The following is a 7,191-nucleotide window of genomic DNA, read 5'->3' on the forward strand; positions in this document are numbered from 1 at the left end:
TTTACTTCATGTAATGGTAAATGTATGACGGGAGAAGGCTATGACGAGTTGTTATAATTTTTACCCAATCCATTGTTCAGGTTTACTTGTCGATAAAATATGTTTAAAGAATAAAGACAATGGTATTTACAGAAGAAATAAAATGAAAAATCCTGAAACGACTTTTGACATGTCCCTAAACGACCTGAAAAAAGTCATGAAACGACTTTCGTCTTTTTACTGAAGCGACTTGTTACTGAAACTTGATAACCTGACACCGTGCTGACTAGGAGTACACCCACCCTATCACACATGTTGACTCCCTAGCTCTCACATCATTTAAGTGTTTTATGTTGTGAAAAATAATATGATGATCACAGATATTTTTTGCCAGGACAATTGTATAAGAAGTGTTATAACTGATATATAGTCGAATCACAGGTACTAGCCTCGACTGTCAATACACCCGTAATATAATCTTACATATTGGTGTATTGACAGACGAGGTTAATAACTGTGGTCAAATGCTTATTTAGTTACTGAAGTAAGTAGTAATTGCCAAGCCCAGTAAACTCTTCCAACACTATGTATGTGTATAAACTGTATTATACTATACTGTATTACATAGTACATTCACATTCCATGAGTGTGTCCAGCACCTGTGACTCTGCCGATTGAGCTTTATAGCTGTGGAGACCTACACAGCTATATAGCCATATCTATGTGTGATTTAAAGCTGTATTGAGTTACATTTTGTAAGATTTCGTTTTAATAGAAAGAAAGTTGAGCTTTTATGGTTAGAGGTTTATTTATGCTGTTTTTTCATGTCAATGTTTTTCAAAAAGAATTGTTTTATATGATGTCATTTGTAATCAAAATACTGTTAAAATCTTCTTTAAAATGATACCATATGTTGAGTGTGTTGATTGTTTTCTTTAAAGATTTTTTTTTTTAATTTACTCAAACAAGCTATTTCAGATAGAGTGTAGGTTGATACAGCTATTACAGGCCTTCACCACCATATTACCAGCTTAACTGATGGAGTGTATTAGACCTGATTGCTGGTGCCGTCACTAGTGATGGGTTAAATGCAGAGAGGCGTGAAAGATGTAAACCGTTGGTTGGTTGAATTTCTTGAATGGAAGTCAAAGCCAATAATGTTTAAGATGAAAGGTAAAAATAAGGTATTTATTCCATCCGCATTAAAGCCATTTTGGTCTCTGTGGAGTATAACATATTAGATAGATAGATTTATATGGTGCTGGTGTACATGTGAGGGGTTTGAGGGCTGTATATGTAGGGGAAACACCCAGTCGACTTGCTACATTATAGTTAAATGGTACTTTAAAGTATAAAAAAATGTAAAAAAAATAAAATATTTGCTTTTACAAGCTATATTTTATGAAAAGACCGTTAGCTTTCAGATAGTGTAGCAATGGGGAAATATTTTACTATTACTGTATTAATCTTGCGATAAGTGTGTGGGGCAGACACATTAAATCTCGAACTCAAAGTGGGGTGAGGTCGGTTGGGCTGATAACAGGATAATAAAACAATTCTACTGAACAGGCACAGGTGGGCGTTACCAGGCATGGATTTTTACTTCGGATAAATACAGTAAACATTTAAATTGATGGATACAGTAAACATTTAAATTTAAAAATACAGTAAACATTGGAATGGATGGATACAGGGAAAAAATAATTGATGGATACAGTAAACATTAAAATTGATGGATACAGTAAACATTAAAATTGATGGATACAGTAAACATTAAAATTGGTGGATACAATGAACATTTAAATTTATAAATACAGTAAACATTGGAATGGATGGATACAGTAAACATTGGAATGGATGGATACAGCAAAAATTTAAATTGATGGATACAGTAAGCATTTTAATTGATGGATACAGGAAACATTTGAATGGATGGAAACAGTAAACATTTAACTGATGGATACACTGAACATTTAAATTGATGGATACATTAAATATTTAAATTGATGGATACAGTAAAAATTTGAATGGATGGATACAATAAACATTTAAATTGATTGATACAGTGAACATTTAAATTTATAAATACAGTAAATATTGGAATGGATGGATACAGTAAACATTTAAATTGGTGGATACAGTGAACATTTAAATTTATAAATACAGTAAACATTGGAATGGATGGATACAGTAAACATTTAAATTGATGGATACAGTAAACATTTAAATTGATGGATACAGTAAACATTTAAATTGATTGATACAGTGAACATTGGAATGGATGGATACAGTAAACATTTAAATTGATGGATACAGTAAACATTTAAATTGATGGATACAGTGAACATTTAAATGGATGGATACCGTAAACATTTGAATGGATGGATACAGCAAAAAAATTAATTGATGGATACAGTAAACATTTAAAATGATGGATACAGTAAACATTTGAATGGATGGAAACAGTGAACATTTAAATTGATGGATACAGTGAACATTTAAATGGATGAATACATTTAAATTGATGGACACAGTAAATGCCTAAATTGGTGGAACTGAGTGACAATATCCAGGAGAAACTTTAGTGTAAACACTTAAATAACACGTCTTATGTAGTAATATGAGAACAAAGATATCAGTACCATCATCAGTCATGTAAGTGAGGGTTAGTCTATAGACAAAATACTCACCAATAGTAAAACCATTTAAAGGGTAAAACAATACACTGGGTAGGACAACACCACAATCCCAACCAGGTAGTTGTGTGTAGGATATGATATACAACACCACAATCACAACTTATCAGGTAGTTGTGTGTAGGATGTGATATACAACACCACAAGCCCAACTTATCAGGTAGTTACAAGTTGTGTGTAGGATGTGATATACAACTCCGCAATCCCAACGTATCAGGTAGTTACAAGTTGTGTGTAGGATGTGATATACAACACCACAACCCCAACGTATCAGGTAGTTGTGTGTAGGATATGATAAACAACACCACAATCCCAACTTACCAGGTAGTTGTGTGTAGGATATGATATATAACACCACAATCCCAACTTATCAGGTAGTTGCAAGTTGTGTGTAGGATGGGATATACAACACCACAATCCCAACTTACCAGGTCATTACAAGTTGTGTGTAGGATATGATATACAACACCACAGTCCCATCCTATCAGGTAGTTGTGTGTAGGATGTGATATACAACTCCGCAATCCCAACGTATCAGGTAGTTACAAGTTGTGTGTAGGATATGATATACAACCCCACAATCCCATCCTATCAGGTAGTTGTGTGTAGGATATAATATACAACACCACAATCCCAACTTACCAGGTAGTTGTGTGAAGGATGTGATATACAACACCACAATCCTAACTTATCAGGTAGTTGTGTGTAGGATGTGATATACAACTCCGCAATCCCAACGTATCAGGTAGTTACAAGTTGTGTGTAGGATGTGATATACACCACCACAATCCCAACTTACCAGGTCATTACAAGTTGTGTGTAGGATATGATATACAACACCACAGTCCCATCCTATCAGGTAGTTGTGTGTAGGATATAATATACAACACCACAATCCCAACTTACCAGGTAGTTGTGTGTAGGATATGATATATAACACCACAATCCCAACTTATCAGGTAATTGTGTGTAGGATGTGATATACAACACCACAACCCCAACGTATCAGGTAGTTGTGTGTAGGATATGATAAACAACACCACAATCCCAACTTACCAGGTAGTTGTGTGAAGGATGTGATATACAACACCACAATCCCATCCTATCAGGTAGTTGTGTGTAGGATGTGATATACAACACCACAATTCCAACCTATCAGGTAGTTGTGTGTAGGATATGATATATAACACCACAATCCCAACTTATCAGGTAGCTGTGTGTAGGATATGATATACAACACCACAACCCCAACCTATCAGGTAGTTGTGTGTAGGATGTGATATACAACACCACAACCCCAACGTATCAGGTAGTTGTGTGTAGGATATGATATACAGCACCACAATCCCAACTTATCAGGTAGTTGCAAGTTGTGTGTAGGATGTGATATACAACACCACAAGCCCAACTTATCAGGTAGTTACAAGTTGTGTGTAGGATGTGATATACACCACCACAATCCCAACTTACCAGGTCATTACAAGTTGTGTGTAGGATATGATATACAACCCCACAATCCCATCCTATCAGGTAGTTGTGTGTAGGATGTGATATACAACTCCGCAATCCCAACGTATCAGGTAGTTACAAGTTGTGTGTAGGATATGATATACAACACCACAGTCCCATCCTATCAGGTAGTTGTGTGTAGGATATGATAAACAACACCACAATCCCAACTTACCAGGTCATTACAAGTTGTGTGTAGGATATGATATACAACACCACAGTCCCATCCTATCAGGTAGTTGTGTGTAGGATATAATATACAACACCACAATCCCAACTTATAAGGTAGTTGTGTGTAGGATATGATATACAACCCCACAATCCCATCCTATCAGGTAGTTGTGTGTAGGATGTGATATACAAAACCCCAATACCCACTTATCAGGAAGTTGCAAGTTGTGTGTAGGATGTGATATACAACTCCGCAATCCCAACGTATCAGGTAGTTACAAGTTGTGTGTAGGATATGATATACAACACCGCAATCCCAACTTATCAGGAAGTTGTGTGTAGGATGTGATATACAACACCACAATTCCAACCTATCAGGTAGTTGTGTGTAGGATGTGATATACAAAACCCCAATACCCACTTATCAGGAAGTTGCAAGTTGTGTGTAGGATGTGATATACAACTCCGCAATCCCAACGTATCAGGTAGTTACAAGTTGTGTGTAGGATATGATATACAACCCCACAATCCCAACCTATCAGGTAGTTGTGTGTAGGATATGATATATAACACCACAATCCCAACTTATCAGGTAATTGTGTGTAGGATATGATATACAACACCACAGTCCCATCCTATCAGGTAGTTGTGTGTAGGATATAATATACAACACCACAATCCCAACTTACCAGGTCATTACAAGTTGTGTGTAGGATATGATATACAACCCCACAATCCCAACCTATCAGGTAGTTGTATGTAGGATATGATATACAACACCACAACCCCAACCTATCAGGTAGTTGTGTGTAGGATGTGATATACAACACCACAATTCCAACCTATCAGGTAGTTGTGTGTAGGATGTGATATACAACTCCGCAATCCCAACGTATCAGGTAGTTACAAGTTGTGTGTAGGATATGATATACAACCCCACAATCCCAACCTATCAGGTAGTTGTGTGTAGGATGTGATATACAAAACCCCAATACCCACTTATCAGGAAGTTGCAAGTTGTGTGTAGGATGTGATATACAACACCACAATCCCATCCTATCAGGTAGTTGTGTGTAGGATATGATATATAACACCACAATCCCAACTTATCAGGTAGTTACAAGTTGTGTGTAGGATATGATATACAACACAACAATCCCAACTTATCAGGTAGTTGTGGGTAGGATATGATATACAACACCACAATCTCAACCTATCAGGTAGTTGTGCGTAGGATATGATATACAACACCACAATCCAAACCTATCAGGTAGTTGTGTGTAGGATATGATATACAACCCCACAATCCCATCCTATCAGGTAGTTGTGTGTAGGATGTGATATACAAAACCCCAATACCCACTTATCAGGAAGTTGCAAGTTGTGTGTAGGATGTGATATACAACACCACAATCCCAACTTATCACATTGTTACAAGTTGTGTATAGGATGTGATATACATCAGCACAATCCCAATCGGATTGTTACAGACTTGGATGTATCTATTTACATGTATATTAAATATAATTGTTAATAGCACAAGCTGTTTCCAAGATGGAGTCCCATGACTGATTGACTATTTGTATAGACTGAATATCTAAACGTTACCTGCTAACTTTTCCATTAAAAATGATAAATAGGACTCGATTAGTGATACGTATTTTAGGAATAAAAGAGCAGTGTATACATTCATAGTGTAAATTTCACATTTGAAGGCACAGCATTTTTAATCTGCCTTCTTATTCATTCATTAATATTTAAAGTGAACCCAGTAAACAATAAATATTTATATGTGTACTAAGGCACAGCCTCAGTTATAATATCTGTATTTGTTCTTAGATATGAACTCCTTACAACGAACTCAGCCTGTTGTATTTACTTGTATTTGACAGGTAGATGTATAAACTCGTTACCATGGACACAACCTGTTGTATTTACCTGTATTTGACAGGTAATATTGTTATGGTCCTATTTCACACATTTCTATTGCTGACAAACTTACATGAAGCTCTACAGGGCTGTATTAAGGTTGTCATCAATAGCAATGTGTGTTATAGGACCATAACAACATTTGCTAAAGCATTCATTACGTAGGTTCATGTGGCAGGTGGAGCGGGCCGTAGAGATGGGGTTGTCTTCTCGCGACTGCTCCTGGATCCTAGGCCATACCTACATCACACACGATTTAACATTTACATAGAGAGGGGCAACCTTATTGTCATGCATGTGATCGGCCATTCACAGTCAAACAAATGTAAAAGTGTATTTAAAACAGTTTCTGTTCAATCACTATGTGATTATTTACACACAATTGATCTTTATAATAATATCTGATATGATTTACAACCAATTCATTCCCTGTTGATATATTTTCAGACTTCTAGTTTGATGAATTTATTTTTTGATTGCCTATTTTAACTTGTTGTTTGGCCCTAAATGACTTGCATTGTCGTTGGGTCGACTATAGCTATCATTATAACCACTTTTGCTCATGTCTTGTCTGTGAGAGTTAAAGGAAGTTCAACAAGATGAGACGTATATTGATAGATAAAAAAATAATTAACCTGGTATGTGTCTACCACAGCAAAAATCAAAAATACATTTCAATATTTTCGGCGTTATTTTTTAAGAAGACAAAGTAGATCCGTTTGGTATTGAAAACATTACTTAATTCCAACGCAGGAACACAGATCGATAACCAAACACAACCACATGTACACACTAGAAGCAGGTTAGTATTTCTGGTTATTGACCTCGTGCAGTCGTCAGAAAAAACTGAACTAGTCAACCTTAACATAGTGTCCATACAATATCAATGTGTATTTAACTTTATGGT

Source organism: Mizuhopecten yessoensis, unplaced genomic scaffold (assembly GCF_002113885.1).
Source record: "Mizuhopecten yessoensis strain PY_sf001 unplaced genomic scaffold, ASM211388v2 scaffold9341, whole genome shotgun sequence".
Lineage (NCBI taxonomy): Eukaryota > Metazoa > Mollusca > Bivalvia > Pectinida > Pectinidae > Mizuhopecten > Mizuhopecten yessoensis.